The following is a 21,423-nucleotide window of genomic DNA, read 5'->3' as shown; positions in this document are numbered from 1 at the left end:
AGTTACTTTTCCTGTTTCAGAATGGCACAATATTCCTGTCCTCATCTGTGCAGCCTCAAATCCACAGGTTTTTAAGTTCAAATTTTCCAGAAACTTACCTCCAGATTTCTGTGTGGTAAGGGAGCTGATGATGCTCTAAATTCTCTTTGTAAAGATTTTCGATAAATCCTCCCTTTTTCAGACCCATCTTCTGTTTCCGCCTACATATCTGCCTATGTAAGTACCTGTATATTCAATTACCGAGTCCCTAGGGTTCTACGGTTAGAATTGGTTTCAAGTGTCTCCCTCTTCTGGACAGTTACCACTCATCAATCTTATTTTTGTCTTCTGCGTCTTTACTGATATATCTTATGAGCTCTAGTTAACTCTTTCATTTGCCTTGCCCTTGTGCTTTGTCCATTTTTAATGATTTTTTTCTTGTTCTTGGAGGCTGAAGATAAATGATTATGTTCAATCTGCTGTGTTTATCAGAGTTTTCATTAATTTGTTTTAATTTCCCAGGGTAATACTTAAATGGCCTCAAATGTATAAAGAAGAGGGGCATTTTAATGTGGTTAGGTTAAGATAATGGAAAAAACTAGTTATCCTGAGCTGACTTCAGGGGCTGGTCTAGCTGATGGGGCTTTGACAGTGCCATGAATTATTTGGCCAACAAAACATAGCAAGATTATATAATTTAGTCCCCACTTTAGGCGTTCCTTATCGTGATAACTTGTACAGCTGCTACCTTTGTTAGGATGAATAAGTCAAATGTGCTGCGATTTGAAAGACGCCTATGTGGTTATCTGATAAAATGTAACTTGGAGCTAACGTGTTTTTGTGTCACTTCTATCCTTCACTTCCAAACTGATTTCCACATTATCTATCATGAATAAAGAATTTATGAGTTATCTTATCTCATACCCAATCTTGAGTTGAAATTCAATGAGAACAATTGGGGATCTTCCACATAGCTCCCTTCATTCGAGAAGTTTTAGCTGAACAGGCTACACCTTACTAGTATAGCATGGCATTGGTAGGAAGATGCAGGAGTAGGAGTAGAAGAGTAGGGAGGAGGAAATCTGCAGTAGTCAGAGTTTATTTCTAATTTTCTAGTGTATGACTGATGTGGAGGATTCCTACTCAACTTATTTTCAGCAGTTACATTGCCTGACTTGTGAGGCACTATGCAACATGCCTTAAGTCATAAATTTAGTGAAATGGCCTTATTATTTGGATTGTACTGAATCCCTGGTGCATTTTGTACTTGCCTTAATTTAGCTCAATATTTGCCTGGTAAGCGCAAGTCACTTCTTAGATGACATAGTCTTTGAAATGCCATATTGGAATAAATAGTTGCATTTGATTTTTGATTATTTTCAAAATGCAGCAGTGAAAAGCTGTGGTAAAATATAATAAGGTTTAATCCCTGGATAAAGGAAATTACTTCATTTCAGCTACCGTATTCTGTGTCTTACAGAAATGCTAACTCATGTTATTAAGAAGTACATTGCATTATATGTCTCAAGAGTAGAAAATTTTTTGCACTGTAATTAAATAGATTACAATATCTTGGGTTAAGCAAAGCCAAGAAAACAGCAGTGAGATTCGGCTTTAAGTTTTCAGGTATTAAGGAAAAGAAAAAAATACAAATGCAGAGTTTAACAATTTTTATTTGTATCTTTTGATTATAGGAAGATGTGAGGATAATTTTTGCATGTGTGTGCAAAAAAAATGGAAATTTGTTTTCTGGTTCTTTATACAGAGAACATATATGAATAAAATCTTCAAACAAAAAAAAAAAAAAAAATTGCCCAAACAAATGGTTCCTGTATCGACCTTCAGTAGAGGCAAAGAGCATTACATTAAGCTGTGCCTCAGTGAAAACAAGTCTTTGAAGGTCTGAGATAATGTGGTAAATGTGCTTTACTGTCTGATGGTTTAATAGAGGAATGGATCTTGGGGAATCAAACAAATGGATGTCAGCACATCCATTAGGTTCTTTGCAGTATCATGAGTAGAAGGAACCTTAAGATTCTGTAGAATTTCTATAGGAAATTCAGTTCTTCCTAAGACATTCAGGAGTATGGAAGGGTTACTTATCTCTGAAGTCATCATGATTATATCCCTGTAACTGAAATTCTTTATGGTGTTCATACCTTGTGATGTACATCCAGGTTCATTTCTCTATTTTCCTTGGTATGGGTAAAGATGTCTATTTTTATTTGATTGCACACATGGAAAATTTTGTTCTTGTTGATATCCATAGGAAACTGAATATTCAGAAAGTAGATGAATGGACTGGAAGCATACATTTATTCTCTTTAAATAAGCTCCAAATTCAAACATATAAATTTAAAGATTTATGGCTCAGCAGTTTATGGCATAGTTATTATTTTCTTCCAAATTTAATGCTAAAAAATTTAAACAATTGTATTCATATACTTGGGTTGCCATTATAAAATATCATGGACTGGGTGGCTTAAAATAAATTTATTTTCTCACAGTTTTGGAGTCTGAAAGTCTAGATCAGAATGCTAGCATGGTCAGATTCTGGTGAGGCATCTCTTCCTGGCATGCAGAAGGCAACCTTTTCTCTGTGTCCTCATATAGCAGAAGGAGCAAGTGCTCTGGTGTCTTTCTTATAAGGGCGATAATTTGACCACTCTCATGACCTCACCTAAACCTAATGCATCTCAAAGGTCCTATCTCCAAATAGATGCACTGGGAGGTACAGTTTCAACATATGAATGTGGAGGGGACACAATTTAGTCCATAGCAACAACATTACCTGGATTTTAATGTTGAGTATTCTGGTTGACTCCTCTAGATTCCCCTGCAGCCAGTATTTGCAAACCATGATGTGTGGCCATCTTTCTGCCTGACTAAAGTACCAGGGCTCATTCAGGAGAACTTGTAACTTTTATTTTGGCTGCCCCTCCCCCTATTTTTATTTTATTTTTTTAAATTTTTTATTCTTATGTTAATCACCATACATTAAATCATTAGTTTTTGATGTAGTGTTCCATGATTCATTGTTTCTGCATAACACCCACGGCTCCATGCAGAACGTGCCCTCTTTAAAACCCATCACCAGGCTAACCCATCCCCCCACCCGCCTACTCGCTAGAACCCTCAGTTTGTTTTTCAGAGTCTGTCGTCTCTCATGGTTTGTCTCCCCCTCTGACTTACTCCCCTTCATTCTTCCCCTCCTGCTATCTTCTTTTTTTTTCTTAACATATACTGCATTATTTGTTTCAGAGGTACAGATCTGTGATTCAACAGTCTTGCACAATTCACAGCGCTCACCATAGCACATACCCTCCCCAATGTCTATCACCCAGCCACCCCATCCCTCCCACACCCCCACCACTCAGGCAACCCTCAGTTTGTGTCCTGAGATTAAGAATTCCTCATATCAGTGAGGTCATGTAATACATGCCTTTCTCTGATTGACTTATTTCACTCAGCATAACACCCTCCAGTTCTATCCACGTCATTGCAAATGGCAAGATCTCATTCCTTTATATGGCTGCATAATATTCCATTGTGTATATATACCAATTCTCTAGCCATTCATCTGTCGATGGACATCTTGGCTCTTTCCACAGTTTGGCTATTGTGGACATTGCTGCTATAAACATCGGGGTGCACGTACCCCTTCGGATCCCTACATTTGAATCTTTGGGGTAAATACCCAGTAGTGCAATTGCTGGATCATATGGTAGCTCTATTTTCAACTGTTTGAGGAACCTCCATACTGTTTTCCAGAGTGGTTGCACCAGCTTGCATTCCCACCAACAGTGTAGGAGGGTTCCCCTTTCTCCACATTCCCGTCAACATCTGTCATTTCCTGACTTGTTCATTTTAGCCATTCTGACTGGTGTGAGGTGGTATCTCATTCAGGTTTTGATTTGGATTTCCCTGATGCCGAGGATGTTGAGCACTTTTTCATGGGTCTGTTGGCCATTTGGATGTCTTCTTTGGAAAAATGTCTGTTCATGTCTTCTGCCCATTTCTTGATTGGCTCATTTGTTCTTTGGGTGTTGAGTTTGGTAAGTTCTTTACAGATTTTGGATACTAGCCCTTTATCTGATACGTCATTTGCAAATATTTTCTCCCATTCTGTTGGTTGTCTTTCGGTTTGGTGGACTGTTTCTTTTGCTGTGCAAAAGCTTTTTATCTTGATGAAATCCCAAGAGTTCATTTTTGCCATTGCTTCCCTTGCCTTTGGCGATGTTTCTAGGAAGAAATTGCTGCAGCTGAGGTCGAAGAGGTTGCTGCCTGTGTTCTCCTTTAGGATTTTGATGGACTCCTGTCTCACAGTGAGGTCTTTCAACCATTTGGAGTCTATTTTTGTGTGTGGTGTAAGGAAATGGACCAGTTTGTTCTTCTGCATGTGGCTGTCCAATTTTCCCAACACCATTTGTTGAAGAGACTGTCTTTTGTCCATTGGACATTCTTTCCTGCTTTGTCAAAGATGAGTTGACCCTAGAGTTGAGGGTCCATTTCTGGGCTCTCGATTCTGTTCCATTGATCTATGTGTCTGTTTTTGTGCCAATACCATACTGTCTTGATGATGACAGCTTTGTAATAGAGCTGGAAGTCTGGAAATGTGATGCCGCCAGCTTTGCTTTTCTTTTTCAAATTTCCTCTGGCTATTCGGGGTCTTTTCTGGTTCCATACAAATTTTAGGATTATTTGTTCCATCTCTTTGAAAAAAGTGGATGGTATTTTGATGGGGATTGCATTGAATGTGTACATTGCTCTAGGTGGCATTGACATCTTCACAATGTTTGTTCTTCCAATCCATGAGCATGGAACGTTTTTCCATTTCATTGTGTCTTCCTCTATTTCGTTCATGATTATTTTACAGTTTTCTGAATACAGATCCTTTGCCTCTTTGGTTAGATTTATTCCTAGGTATCTTATGGTTTTGGGTGCAATTCTAAATGGGATTGACTCCTTAATTTCTCTCTCTCTTCTGTCTTGTTGTTGGTGTATAGGAATGCCACTGATTTCTGTGCATTGATTTTATATCCTGCCACTTTACTGAATTCCTGTATGAGTTCTAGCAGTTTTGGGGTGGAGTCTTTTGGATTTTCCACATAAAGTATCATATAATCTGCAAAGAGTGAGAGTTTGACTTCCTCCTTGCCGATTTGGATGCCTTTGATTTCTTTTTGTTGTCTGATTGCTGTGCCTAGGAATTCTAATACTGTGTTGAATAGCAGTGGTGATAGTGGACATCCCTGCTGCGTCCCTGACCTTAGGGGGAAAGCTCTCAGTTTTTCCCCATTGAGAATGATATTCGCTGTAGGTTTTTCATAGATGGCTTTGATGATATTGAGGTAGGTACCCTCTATCCCTATACTCTGAAGAGTTTTGATCAGGAAAGGATGCTGTACTTTGTCAAGTGTTATTCTGCATCTATTGAGAGGATCATATGATTCTTGTTCTTTCTTTTGTTAATATATTGTATCACGTTGATTGATTTGCGGATGTTGAACCAACCTTGCAGCCCAGGGATAAATCCCATTTGGTCATGGTGAATAATCCTTTTAATGTACTGTTGGATCCTATTGGCTAGTATTTTGGTGAGAATTTTTGCATCCATGTTCATCAAGGATATTGGTCTGTAATTCTCCTTTTTGATGGGGTCTTTGGTTTGGGGATCAAGGTAATGGTGGCCTCATAAAATGAGTTTGGAAGTTTGCCTTCCATTTCTATCTTTTTGAACAGTTTCAGGAGAATAGGTATTAATTCTTCTTGAAATGTTTGGTAGAATTCCCCTGAGAAGCCATCTGGCCCTGGGTTTTTGTTTGTTGGGAGATTTTTGATGATTGCTTCAATTTCCTTAGTGGTTATAGGTCTGTTCAGGTTTTCTATTTCTTCGTTGTTCAATTTTGGTAGTTGATGCATCTCTAGGAATGCATCCATTTCTTCCAGGTTATCTAATTTGCTGGCATAGAGTTGCTCATAATATGTTCTTATAATTGTTTGTATTTCTTTGGTGTTGGTTGTGATCTCTCCTCTTTCATTCATGATTTTCTTGATTTGGGTCCTTTCTCTTTTCTTTTTGATCAGTCTGGCCAGGGGTTTATCAATCTTGTTAAGTCTTTCAAAGAACCAGCTCCTAGTTTCGTTGATCTGTTCTGCTGTTCTTTTGGTTTCTATTTCATTGATTTCTGCTCTGATCTTTATTATTTCTCTTCTCCTGCTGGGTTTAGGCTTTCTTTGTTGTTTTTTCTCTAGCTCCTTTAGGTGTAGGGTTAGGTTGTGTATTTGAGACCTTTCTTGTTTCTTGAGAAAGGCTTGTATTGCTATATACTTTCCTCTCAGGACTGCCTTTGCTGCATCCCAAAGATTTTGAACAGGTGTGTTTCCATTTTCATTGGTTTCCATGGATTTTTTAAATTCTTCTTTAATTTCCTGGTTGACCCATTCATTCTTTAGTAGGATGCTCTTTAGCCTCCATGTATTTGAGTTCTTTCCGACTTTCCTCCTGTGATTGAGTTCTAGTTTCAAAGCATGGTGGTCTGAAAATATGCAAGGAATAATCCCAATCCTTTGGTACTGGTTGAGACCTGATTTGTGGCCTAGGATGTGATCAATTCTGGATAGTGTTCCATGGGCACTAGAGAAGAATGTGTATTCTGTTGCTTTGGGATGGAATGTTCTTAATATGTCTGTGAAGTCCATTTGGTCCAGTGTGTCATTTAAAGTCTTCATTTACTTTTTGATCTTTTGCTTAGATGATCTGTCCATTTTAGTCAGGGGGGTGTTAAAGTCCCCCAGTAGTATTGTATTGTTGTCAATGTATTTCTTTGCTTTTGTTATTAATTGCCTTATATAATTGGCTGTTCCCATGTTAGGGGCATAGATATTTACAATTGTTAGATCTTCTTGTTGGATGGACCCTTTATGTAGGATATAGTGTCCTTCCTCATCTCTTATTACAGTGTTTGTTTTAAAATCTAATTTGTGTGATATAAGGATTGCCACCCCCAGCTTTCTTTTGGTGTCCATTAGCATGGTAAATGGTTTTCCACCCCTTCACTTTCAGTCTGGGGTGTCTTTGGGTCTAAAATGAGTCTGTTGCAGACAGTATATCGGTGGGTCTTGTTTTTTAATCCAGTCTGATAGCCTGTGTCTTTTGATTGGGGCATTTAGCCCATTTACATTCAGGGTAACTATGGAAAGATATGAATTTAGTGCCATTGTATTGCCTGTAAAGTCACTGTTACTGTATATTGTCTGTGTTCCTTTCTGGTTCATGCTGCTTTTAGGCTCTCTCTTTGCTTAGAGGACCCCTTTCAATATTTCTTGGAGGGCTGGTTTCGTGTTTGCAAATTCCTTTAGTTTTTGTTTGTCCTGGAAGCTTTTTATCTCTCCTTCTATTTTCAATGACAGCCTAGCTGGATATAGTTTTCCTGGTTGCATATTTTTCTCGTTTAGTGCTCTGAAGATATCATGCCAGTCCTTTCTGGCCTGCCAGGTCTCTGTGGATAGGTCTGTTGCCAATCTAAAATTTCTACCATTATAGGTTACATAAATCTTCTCCCGAGCTGCTTTCAGGATTTTCTCTTTGTCTCTGAGACTTGTAAGTTTTACTATTAGATGTCGGGGTGTCGACCTATTTTTATTGATTTTGAGAGTGTTTCTCTGTGCCTCCTGGATTTTGATGCCTGTTTCCTTCCCCACATTAGGGAAGTTCTCTGCTATAATTTGCTCAAGTATACCTTCTGCCCCTCTCTCTCTTTCTTGTTCTTCTGGGATCCTAATTTTTCTAATGTTTTTTCGTCTTCTCGTATTGCTTCTCTGTCGAATTCTGCCCTCATGATCCAGTAGTTGTTTATCTCTGTTTTTGTCAGCTTCTTTATTTTCCATCATTTGGTCTTCTATATCACTGATTCTCTGTTCTGCCTCATTTATCCTAGCAGTTAGTGCCCCCATTTTTTATTGCACCTCATTAATAGCCTTTTGATTTCGACTTGGTTAGATTTTAGTTCTTTTATTTCTCCAGAAAGGGTTTCTCTAATACCTTCCATGCTTTTTTCAAGCCCAGCTAGTATCTTTAACGTCCTGATTCTGAACTCTAGGTCCGACATTGCAATAATGTCCTTATTGAGTAGGTCCCTGGCAGACGGTACTACCTCTTGTTCTTTTTGTTGAGGTGATTTTTTTCGTCTCGTCATTTTGTCCAGAGGAGAATAGATGAATGAGAGAACAAAAATGCTAACAGGTAACAACGTCCCCAGAAAATATACTCTAATCAAATCAGAAAAGACCTGAAACCAGGGGAAAAGAAAGGGAAAGAAATAAAAAAGAAAGAGAAAAAAAAGAAAAAGATAAAAACAAACAAAAACAGAACACACCAAAAACAAACAGAATATGATCAAATATGATCAGACTGGTGCACAGATCAGTGCTACACCCTAGATTTTGGGTGTATTTTAGTGTGTTAGACGAAAGTATCTCCTAAAATTTTAAAGAAAGAAAGAACTTATATATGTACAAAACAAGGGTTGATATGATGAAGGGATGGAATATGACTGTAAAGATGAAAATTATAAAAAATTTTAAAAAGGGAATTGATAAGAAGATGTTTGAAAAAAGAAAGAAGAGGTTTAAAAAAGGAAAGAAAGAAAGAAAAAAAAAGGTGGGTAGAGAATGTGATCAGGTAGGAGACTAGAACAAAGCCATACACTAGAGATTTAGGGTATATTTTGATCTGTTAGAAGATACTGTATCTCAAAATTTTAAAGAGAGAATGACTTATATATATATCTGCCAAAAGTAAGGGTAACTACTATGAAAGGATAGAATATGACTCTAAAAATGAAAAATAAAAATATATTTTTAAAAAAAAAGGGATTGATAAGATGTTGGTTGAAAAAGGGAAAAAGAAAAATAAAAAAAAGTTAAGAAAAAATTATCTTTGAAAGAATAATGAATCATGGTGAAAAAGCCATGAATTGTATGTGCAGTTCCCCTAGCGCTGGAGTTCTGCTGTTCTCATTGATCGGTAAACTTGGTCTTGGCTGGCAGTTCCTGCTGATCTTCTGGGGGAGGGGCCTGTTGCCGTGGTTCCCAAATGACTTTGCCGGAGGCCGAATTGCCCCGCCCTTGTCGGTCCGGGCTAAGCAAGCTGCTCGGGTTTGCTCTCAGGAGCTTTTGTTCCCTGCAAGCTTTCCGTACAGCTTTTGAGGAGGACAGTGAAATGACAGCCTCCCAATCTCTGCCGGGAAGAGCTGAGAACCCGGGGTCCCGCTCCTCATTGCACCCCCAGAGAAAAGCAGTCAGTCACTCCCATCTCCCCGGTCTCTGGTCGCACTCCGTGCTCACCTGGCCTGTGACCGAGCGTTTCTATCTCTGGCACGCGACCCCGTGTGGTGTCTCCAAACCCAGCAGATCCCTGCAGTGCGCTGCTGCGCCGCTCCTCCCAGGGGAGGGAAGGGGAGTCTCCCCGGATCTGCCGCTTGTTGGGTCCCTGCTGGAGGAGCAGTGGCCTGACTGTTTCGCCGACCACAGTTTATGGCAACCCCGAACTGAGAGCCCTGTGCCTCAGCTCTGTCTCTGCAGCCAGCTTCCCCGCTCTGATACCTGGGAACTCTGCCGCACTCAGGCACCCCCGGTCTTTCTGTGACCCGGAGGGTCCTGAGACCACACTCTCCTGCGAGGGTTCCACCTCCAGCTTAGCCACTGGAGCGACTCCCTCAGCAGAGCCGACTTCTAAAAGTTCCGATTTTGTGCTCCGCTGCTCTATCACTTGCCAGAAGCGGTGACGGAGGCCCCCCCCCCCCCCCCCCCCCCCCCCCCGCCGTCTATCCTCCTGAATATCGCCTCGGATTCACTTCTCCGCATGTCCTACCTTCCAGTAAGTGGTCACTTTTCTGTTCAGAGAGTTGTTGCTACTCTCCTCTTCGATCTCCTGTTGAGTTCGTAGGTGTTCAGAATGGTTTGATCCCTATCCAGCTGAATTCCTGAAACGGGATGAAATCCTGGTCTCCTACTCCTTCGCCATCTTGCTCTACCTCCTACCTCCCCTTATTTTTAAGGACATGGTCAGCCGACTCAGTTTTGTAGAAATCCAGGAATTTTTAGTTAAATGACCTGTAGATCTGATGAAAAAGGAAGGGAAAAGAAATTCAGAAGCAATGCAGAATTTTTAAACAGACCCCATATCAAGCATGATTTTATATCCACTTTCCATCAAACATAAAGCACATACATAAGCTCAGAATTCTAATTGCCTGGTATAAGTTACTCATTTATCACTCTTACTTAAACATATACATACATATAATGCAATATATGTAAAATAATGTCCCTGATCCTTTTATTTTGCAGATTTCATGTGAACCCACACATACAGTGTAAAAATTAACACATTCATTTAAACAAAAGGTTCATATGGTAATTCTGTTTGAATTACCACAGTACACCAGTTTCCATTCCCAACAAATGTGCACAAGGGTTCCTTTTTCTGCACATCCTTGTCAAGATTTTTTTTTTCATGCTACACATTCTGGCAGGTGTAAGGTGATATCTCATTGTGGTTTTGATTTACATTTCCCTGATTAATAGTGGTGTTGAGCATCATTTCTTGTGTCTCTTTGGTTATCTGTATGTCTTCTTTGGAAAAACGTTCTTCAGGTTCTCTACCCATCTTTTAATTGGATTATTTGTGTTTTCTTTGGTGTTAAATTGTAGGAGTTCTTTATGCATTTTGGATATTAACCTTATCAAATATGTCATTTGCAAATATCTCCTCACTCAGTAGGTTGCCTTTTTGTTTTGTTGATGGCTTCCTTCACTGTGCAAAAGTTTTTTTATTTTGGTGCCATCCCAATAGTTTAATTTTGCTTTTGTTTCTCTTGCCTGAGGAGACATATCTAGAAAATGTTTCTACTGCAGATCCCAAAGAAATTACTGCCTATGTTTTCTTCTGGGAGTTTTAAGGTTTTAAGTCTCACATTCAGGTGTTTCATCCATTTGGGGTTTATTTTGTATATGGTGTCAGAAAGTGGTCCAGTTTTATTTTTTTGCATGTAGCTGTCTAGTTTTTGCAATACCGTTTGTTGAATTTGTTGAAGAGGGTGTTTTTGCCTCATCATATATTCTTGTCTCCTATATTGTAGATTAATTGACCATATAGGCATGGGTTTATTTCTCGGCTCTCTGTTCTGTTCCATTGATCCATGTGTCTTCTGTGCCAATAGTGTCTTCTGTGCCTGTACCATACTGTTTTTTTTTTTTAAGATTTTATTTATTTATTTGAGAGAGAGAGAGAGAATGAGAGATAGAAAGCACGAGAGGGAAGAGGGTCAGTGGGAGAAACAGACTCCCTGCTGAGCAGGAAGCCCGATGTGGGACTCGATCCCGGGACTCCAGGATCATGACCTGAGCCGAAGGCAGTCGCTTAACCAACTGAGCCACCCAGGCGCCCTGTACCATACTGTTTTGATTATTACAGCTTTGTAGTATATCTTGAAATCTGGGATTGCGATACTTCTAGCTTTTTTCTTCTTTCTCAGGATAGCTTTGGCTATTGAGTGTCTTTTGTGGTTCCATACAGATTTTAAGGTTATTTGATCTGGTTCTATGAAAAATGTTGTTACTTTGATAGGTATTGCATTAAATCTGTAGATTGCTTTGGGTAGTATGGACATTGTAATAATATTGATTCTTCCAATCCATGAGCATGGGATATTTTTCCATTTGTTTGTGTCATCTTTAATATTTTTCATAAGTGTCTCATAATTTTTTAGAGTATAAATATTTCACCTCCTCTCTTAAATTGAGTCTTAGGAATTTTATTACTTTTGTGTTAAATGGGTTTTTTTTTCTTAATTTCTCTTTCTACTACTTCATTCTTAATATGTGTACAAAACTATGTAACAGATATTTGTATATTAATCTTGTATCCTTTACAACTTTACTGAATTTATTAGTTCTGATAGTGTTTTGGTGGAGTCTTTAGGGTTTTCTATATAATATCATGTCATCTACAAATAGTGTTGGTGTTACTTCTTTCTTACCAATTTTTATTTCTTTTTGTTTTCTGATTGCTGTGGTTAGTGCTTCTGGTCCTGTGTTGAATAAAAGTGGTGAGAATGGGCATCTTTGTCTTATATCACTTTACACTTTTTGAAATACATTTTTTAGGTTCTTGAGACCAAGCAAGCATATATGAAAGAATGTGAATGGTTTTAATTCTGTGTGTGCTGTTTGCAGACTAAAGGAACATTGTTTTGTAGATCATAATAAATTGTCTTGGAATTTATATACTTTATTTGTGTTTTTAAGATATAGACAGTTGGGTTAGAAAAGAGAAGACTGGGCAATATTCATATGTATGTGTCTCACTGGACTTTGAGCTCTTTGAGGGCAGGTTCTATAACTACGATCTTTCTGGTACCCAGAACAGTATTTGCATAATATAGGGACTCCATAAGTGTTTAGTGACTGATTGAATGAACACTCCAAACTATCTTGGACATAGCATGATTAATTCAGTGATTTAATTTGATTCAATGACCAATAGAGATAGCTCATGGTCATATAAATTCATGTATATCAAGTTTACAACAAAAATGATGAAGCAACTTATTTCAGTAACAATTATTTATAAGGTTTTCTATTCATCTTACCTATATTTCAAAGTATTAATTATGAAGCTTTATTTTCTTGTTGCTAGTTTATTTTCTTTTCTATTACTTCGGTTTTGAAGATCACTCTGAACTCAAAAAATATTTCCTACTTCATTGAAGATTCTGGATGACAAGTCCTTGATTGAAAAATACCAGTGGTAGATAGTTTTGGTTATATCTGGTGCACTTGCAGAGTATTGGAAACCTCAGGTTAAAAAAATTTCAAGTAAATTTTCACAGAAACTCTTAAAGATAGACCAGGATGATTACAAAGTCAAGGTCATTTTGCCAGGGTAAAATTCCTTATTGAATTATTGAATTCTAGTTGACCTAAGGATTCTGCCAAGTCAGATAATTGCTTTATGCTATAGAAAATTTCCTTCTTGGGTTAGAATGTATTTGCTTAATTTTATGATTTCTTCTGGTGGTGGATAATTGGTGAATATTGGTGATGCTTCATCACAGACATGGTTCTGTGGAAAGTGATATGTACTAGGTTGAAGAATTTTGTGGCTTTTTATATTTACTATCTGGGAGTTGATGAATTCATAGCAATGTGCTTTTACCTGTGAAGCAGAAACCAGAGAGAAATACCTTGATGCTTTATCTTAAAAAAAATTGGGACGCCTTAAGATGAAATAAGTTAGTATATCATAGCAATACCATTGTAGCAGTTGTCTATAAACAAAAACAAAATCAATCTGTGCAGATGTTAGTTGTAGCATTGGCAGGAATGGATGAGGAGAATTTCCTATCAGTTTATTAGGTAACCAAATAGTGTAGGCAACATTGCCCTTGTGGTGAGAGTATTAGTTTTGGAGTCATATAGCGCAGGTTTCAATTCTCAGTTCTCCCTTTTAGTAGTTGTGTTTACTCAGGCAAGTTAGTTTTCAATGTCTGGCATATAATAGTTCCACAATAAATGGCAGTTATTGTCATTAACTAATAAAAACAACTAAGATGTCTTAATGGAATATTCACATTTTTTTAATCAGTGTTTGTATTGAACATTTTTGGTTAATGCTGGGTTGAATGCTTTGTTGGGGTGCAGTTTTTATTTTGCATTGTTCCCTACTCAATTAACCAAATATCCTTTACTCTTGGTTTACAAAGCAGAAACATGGAGGATTAAAGATACAAGCATTTCCTTACTGTATCTCATTTTTGTTGATGTTTTAATAGGAGTAACATTAAAAAAAATCACTCAGCAGTAGGGGCATGGCCATTTCTTCTATATTTTGGTTATATATTCAGGAAGATAGTGATGGTAGCTGATAAGGAAGTTATGACTTAATGGTCCCTGAAGTGCTGTTCTGTTGGGACATACTCAGATTTGTCTTATAAACTATATTTCCTGGTTAATTTTCCCAGGTGGGGTTGAGTGTGAAGAGGAGCTGGATCCTGAGGTTTTTTACTTTTTTAGTTTTTGAAGGCTAAGGAGACCATATATAAATTAATTAAATCTAAAAAAATATATGTTTGATCTATTTCTGATATTATATTGAACTTAACTCTTTGATTATGAGGTCATGAATTCTAGCTTTGCTATTGATTAGCTGTGTGACCTCCTATGAGTTACTGAACTTCTCTGAATCTAGTGTCTTCATCTATAAAATGTTAATAATATGTCCCACATTACTAACAGTTTTATCTAGAACCCTATTACCTAGATAATGCAAGGAAATTCTTGATTCAATTCATACTGTAAAATATCTGTTCATAAAATGATCGATGGTCTCTGAACCAAATTTTTGAGGCTTCAGAATGCAAAAAGGGAACTAATAATTGCTAAGTAAGTACATACATACTGTGTGTGAGGTTAATGTTGTGCAATTGTTATTTGCACTTATCTCATTTAATGGTATGTGGATCCAGTCAAGTAGGTCTCATTATCTTCATATACCAGATGAAGGAACTGAATCTTAGACTGGTTTAGAAACTTGTTCAGTTACACAGCTGGAGGCTGATAATGTGAAATGTTTGCTCCATTTGTCTATTATCAGACTCCAAATCCTTTTGTCATGGGATGTACTGTGTTCTTGGGTCTGTGTTCTTTGCTATCACCAAAATATCTTCATCATTTCCTGTTAATTGTTTGTTTCTTCTTATGCTGAGCCTGTGTACTTTAGCTTACATACCTGCTTGATTAAGATTGGTAAATATGTATCTGTCCATTTTAAATGTCAAGAAATCCATGGTATTGATTTTGTAGTTAGCAGGAATAGTAGAGAGGGATATGATTTATACAGGTTATTTTGTAGCATTGTTGTTTAACTCCAAAAGCAAACACATTCATTTTATGGGCATTTAATAAGCAAAAGACCAATGGCATTAGATTCCTGGATATCCTCTTGAAAAGGATATGTGATCATATAACAGAGATTTACTTATATTTTTCTAATTAAGTTGCATATGGATTTACTCTATAAAAAGACAAGGTCTGCATATCTGTGACAGAATCAGGCATGGTTGAAAGATGAAGTCATTCACAGTTGCTAGGGAATATTAATAATATGACCCTCAAGAGTGGAAGTGCTGTTATCTTTGTGTCCACCTGCCAAAATTTGCAGAGAGGGCACAGAAAACCAGAAATTCTGCAGCTGCACCAATATGACAGCTCTAAAATGATTGTAAAATGGAAAAAAATACTGATTTTGAGATATTCTGATATGTCAGTTTCAGCCTTGACCAAATCCAATAATTCAGACACGAAGTTCGTTAAATTAAATTTGTGTTTTCTGCTTGAAGATAGTTGGTAGGTAATGCAAAGCAAATATTTCATAAACTTAACTAGACAAACTTCTTCTGTATACAGAATGCAAGTAAATTTGATGTTTAAAACAGTGTTTAAGCTTGAAAACCTTGAAACGTTTTAACTATACTTCAAGACAAGATAAGCAACACAAAAATAAATCGCTTTTATTTTTTGAGGTTATAGATAGCATGAAGATAAAATTGGCAGTCATTCCAGAGTTATACTTTTTTTAGAGATGGAGAGAGTGTGCCTGAAGGGGTGGTGTTAGATGGAGTGGGATGGGGGATGGGCAAAGGGAGAGGGAGAGAAAGAGAATCCTGAGTAAACAGGCTCCATGTGAGGGCAGAGCCTGACCTCGGACCCTGAGATCATGACCTGAGCTGAAATCAAGAGTCATACCCTTAACCAACTGAGCCACCTAGGCACCCCCTCAGGGTTTAACTTTTCATGCTTCGTAGATAGCACAAGTTAAACTTGTGCTTACATTTCATTTAGTAGAATTTATGTAATCCAGGAGAACACAAGAACTATCTTGGCTTTTTGAATGTCCTCTTGATCCCTGCCCTTCTCAGCCCAAATCTCAGCAAATGACGCTGTATTTGAAGGAAAAAAGGAGCTACCCAGCAAAAATTCTCTCAATTTTCCAACCCTTTACCTATAAATTTATCTATGTCTGTATACTGCAATTATAGAGGAAGGGTGTCAAGACTGATTCATTTTCTAGTGTTCTGTACCCTATCATGTCCTGCTACCTCTAGTTTCTTATTATATCCATAATAATGATCTATTCTGTGTTGTTATTCTATCCCTTTCCCCTGGTTCCTTTTTTCAACTTAGAAATGCTCATTAAGGGGCAGCTAGGTGGCTCAGTCAGTTGAGTGTCTGCCTTCGGCTCAGGTCATGATCCCCGAGTCCTGGGATTGGGCCACAGGTCGAGCCCCACATCGGGCTCCCTGCTCAGCAGCAGGGAGTCTGCTTCTCCTTCTCCCTCTGCCCGTCCCCCTGCTTGTGTTCTCTTTCTCTCTCTTTCTCAAATAGATAAATAAGATCTTAAAAAGAAATGCTCATTAATTCAACATTTATTAAGAATTGTTATATGCAAACAATGAAACATGGAACACTACATCAGAAACTAATGAATGTAATGTATGGTGATTAACATAACATAATAAAATAAAATAAAAAAAAGAATCTGATGACAAATTCTTTTCTAGGTTCTAGAGGTATAGTATTAAATGAAATAGACAAAAATACCTACTTCCATGGAAGTTAGATTCTGGTGATGGGTGCTAATGAAGAGTTCATAAAATAAGGTGGTTTGGAAGGGCTTAACTGAGAAGGTGAAATTTGTACAAAGGAGGTAAGAGTGTAGATCCTGAAAGAGGAGCATTCTTGTCATGTGCAATAACAAGAAGGAGGTTATAGTGGCTTGAGCAGTCAGTGAAAGGTGGTACAGATCATGCAGGGCATTTTTGGCAATTATATGAACTTTGGCTTTTACTTTGAGTAGAGATAGTGTGATCTGAATTGATTTTTATAAATATCATCTAGTTTCTGTGTTATACAAAGGCCATGGAGAGGTAAGGGCAAAAGCAAGAAGATCAGTTAGAAAGCCATCACAAAATCTGGATGAGAGATGAATGTGGCTTAGATTAGAGTGGTGATAGTAGAGTTGTTAAGCAGTAAAATATAGATTTTTAAAAAATTTATTTATTTGAGAGAGAGATAGCGACAGAGATAGCAAGAGGTAGCAGGGAGGAGAGGGCGAAGCAGGCTCCCCACTGAGCAGGGAGCCAACTTGTGGCTCAGTCCTGGGATCATGACCTGAGCCAAAGGCAGATGCATAACTGACTTAGCCACCCAGGCGCCCCCTTTAGCTAAAATTGTTAAGGAATTGGTAAGGGCTAGTTTGGGCTGGAAGAGGATATGGAACCCCTGAGGCCCAAAGATAAAAATATAAAAGAATTTGCACTCACTTGTAGGCTCTTCTCCATTACCTCATAGGGTACTCACAAAAAGATTGGTGGGAGTCTTAAGAAAGCATCCCTTATGGTATAGGCCAGGAGTGGGGAGGGCAGTAGCCACCTCGGCAAAGGGACAAAATCCTTCTGAGAGCCTTCTTCCTTGTATCATCTTAAACTGCTGGGGGATGGGCAGATGTTGTCACACTTAGGACATATGAAAACCGTTTCAGTTAGGGGAAGAGAAAAGAAATACTCTCTAACCCTGGAGAAGGTGAAGGAATGTGTACTGAGTCCATAACTACAACAGATGTAGGAGTAGGAACACTGAGAAGGCTACACCAATAGGATACAGGGACATTGTGCTTCTAAGGCTGAAGACTAATTAGAACAATGGCAATGAGAGCTCCAACCACCAGGCTGAAACTTGTCAAAGAACATTTAATAATGGAATTGTGTTGGGAAAATTACAAGAAAGTAGAGAGACTCTTTCTAAGGTACAACACAAAAGAAACATCTAAAGCTGAGAATGGAGCTACATTGACAAAAACTCTCTGACAAATCAGTTCCCACCATACACATAAGGTAATGTTAGAGGAACTTGAAGCCTGTGGTACAGACAGTAGTAGCTGTGGAAACAAAAATCCCAAACCTTGCTCAACTCTTGATTATATTGGATCAAACCTCCACATTAAAGGCCTAGCAAAGGAAAAGGTATGCTTATTTCTAATAGTTAATAATATTTACCTCAATCTCTAGTATCATTTAGTTTGCAGCAAAATTATGAGGCATACAAAAAAAAAGAAAAAAACAACTGATTGTCAAGTGAGCAACAGAACTGGATTCAGATATGACAGGAAGCTAGAAATAATAGGAAGCTTAAAATAACATTGATTGATGGGGGACTTATTGGGAAAGGTGGACATGTATGACCAGATGGGTACTATCAGCAGAAATATAGAAACTATAAGAAATGGTCAAATTGAAAAGCTGGAAATAAAACAACAACACAATAACAGAGATAAAAAAAAACCTTTGATGGATTTATCAGTAGACTTGATATATCAATAAAAGGATCAGGGAACTTGAATATAGGTCAATGGAAATAACCCAGACATAAACACAAGGAGAAAAAGTAGTGTAGAGTAGAGAACGTCCGGGATCTTTGTGAAAATACCAAATCTCTAATATAAACATAATTAAAATTCTGAGGGAGAAGAGAGAACTGGGCAGATGGAATATTTAAGGAAATAATGGTTGAGATTTTTTCTGAACTAGTGACACATGCTAAACACAGGTGAAGAAGCTCAGAGTACACAAAGTAGGATAAATACCAAAGACATCTTGGCATATCATATTCAAGCTATTGAATATCAGAGACAGAAAATCTTGAAGGCATTTAGAGAAAAAAAGGCATATACAGAAGAATAAAGGTAAGAATTAAAGCAGACTTTGTATTAGAAGCCTTGATACCAGACAACACTGGGATGATATTTTTAAAATATTGAAAGGAGGGGCGCCTGGGTGGCTCAGTCGTTAAGCGTCTGCCTTCGGCTCAGGTCATGATCCAAGGGTCCTGGGATCGAGCCGCACATCGGGCTCCCTGTTCCATGGGAAGCCTTCTTCTCCCTCTACCAGTCCCCCTCTCTCGCCATGTCTCTCTCTGTCAAATAAATAAATAAAATCTTAAAAAAAAAAATTGAAGAATCTGTCAGCTCAGAATTCTTTACCCATAGAAAATATCTTTCAGAAAAAGAACAAGAACTAGACTTTTCCAAAATGAAAAAGTATTGAAAATACTGAGAGAACTCATTGCCAGCAGACCTGTTACATAAGAAATGGTAAAGGAAGTATTTCAGGCCAAAGGATTTTGGATTTTGCAAAGAAATGAGGACTGCTCAAAAATAAATGAAGATAAAAATTTTTATTTTCTGATTTTCAGTTCTAAAAGATAGCTGGATATTGAAAACAAACTATAGCTGTGTATTGTGTTTAGAACATATAAAAGTGAAATATATGACATTAGTATAAATGTTGGAGGGTAAACATTGGGGAAACATCTATGGTAAGGTCCTTACACTACAGCATGATATTATTTAAAGATGCAGTATACAGATGAAAGTGTATATTGTAAAATCTAGTACAATCACTGCACAATAATAACAATGTATAAATGATAAGAGGGGGAATAACACAGAATCATAAGAATGCTGGATTAGTGCAAAAGAAGGCAAAAAAAGGAAATAAAACAGATGGAACACATAGAAATAGCTAGAAACTTGCAGATATTACTACAACCTACCAATAATCACATAAAAGTTTTAAATTCATCAATTAAAAGTCATATGTTGTCAGATTGGATATAACAAAAAAAACCCAACTCTATGCTCTCTATAAGAAACTCACTTTAAAAATAGAAAAGATAAAATAAACTATTAGGATTGAAAAACGTATAGATAATAAGAAAAAGAAAGCTACAGTAGTTGTATCAATATCAGACAAATAAGACTTCAGAATAAGAAGTAGTACCACAAATGAAAAAAAGCTTTACATGACACAGAGAGATCAATTCTCCAAGAAGGCCTGCCAATTATAAATAATTATACACTTAAAAAAAGAACAAAAGCTGATAGAATTTAAGAGAATAAACAAATATACAATCTTAGTTGAAGATTTCAATATTCCATTAACCGATACAACAGTCAGATAGAAAATGAGCATGGATATAGACGACTTGAATAATAGCAGATAAGTTGACCTAACTGACCCCTCCAGGCACACCTACACCCCCTCCCCCCCACATGGGATAAGAGGGGGAGAGAGAGGAATACACATTTTTTTTTGCAAATGTACATGGAATAATTACTAACCTTAACCACATTTTGGGCCATAAAATAAACCTTACAAACTTAAAGTAATAGGAATCATACATAGTATGTTCTTGGGACCCTAATGGTGTTAAGCTAGAAACAATAATAGATTTTCAGAAAGTACCCAGGCCCACAATTCTCTCTTAACTTACCTGTGGCCCCCTCTAGCTATGCTTCTGTTACCCTCACATCCTGTGGCTAATGGTCAACAAGGACCTATTGAAACTTCTGATCCACTCCTTATTGGCTTTAGCTCTTAATTTTCAGATGTGCACCTATATTTTTGATTTGAGATTAACCTTGATTTCCCTATATTGACCCTTTTTATTGTTTTAGGACTTTAGCACCTCCTTTTGCTTTCTACTGCTTGGAGTGGTATGCCCATCAAACAATATCCCCAGAATGCCTAAATTGTTACCCACATGCTTGGCCAAAACCCATAAAGTAATACTTGGTAGAGGTCTACCCAGAGGTGTCAGTGACTTTCTGATTTACACTCTTACTGTAGCTCACCCCCGACTGAATGAAATATAATATGGAAAGAGTTTTTGTAATCCTTGGCATGCAGGAAGTTTGCAATAAGTACTAGTTGTTAGTATTAATATAACTATTTTTTGTCTTTTTCTCGTTTTATTTTACTTTTTTGGCTTCTTTCCCCAACTTGCATTTACTATTGATAAATATGATCACCAGCCCCCAAGTTACTCAAATTATAAAACTGTACTTGTGTACTCTCTTCAATTTCTCTTTCTCTGTTTTCCTCCAGTCATTAACTACTATAGAGTCTACCTCCTGAACATCTGTTATATTCTCTCTTCTCTCTTCCCTGTTGCTACTATCTCTTTATACATTGCCTGAGCTAGTACAGTAGTTTCCTAATTAGATTCCTTTTCTTGAATTCATTCCGTACCATGATTCCAGAAGAGTATTTCCAAGATGCAGATATGATTCCATGTTTAAAACACAGTATTCGTTCTTATCTGGAAGCACCTGAAGCCCTTCGTTGTATCCTCCCTCCAAGTGACAGTCTCATTTCTGATTACTTCATCAAATGCACTCATTAATGCCACATGACTTGCAGTTCTTCCAAATTGTTTACATCTTTTTGTTTTTGTACATATTTTTTTTCCATAGGAAAGCTCTCATACTTTTTATTTGTTGGTGTGGACACAATTTTAAATTCCACCTCATTTCTAAAGCCT

Source organism: Zalophus californianus, chromosome 8, assembly GCF_009762305.2.
Source record: "Zalophus californianus isolate mZalCal1 chromosome 8, mZalCal1.pri.v2, whole genome shotgun sequence".
NCBI classification, from domain to species: Eukaryota; Metazoa; Chordata; class Mammalia; order Carnivora; family Otariidae; genus Zalophus; species Zalophus californianus.
The sequence above is the reverse complement of the archived record's forward strand: the minus strand, read 5'-3'. Positions refer to the sequence as shown.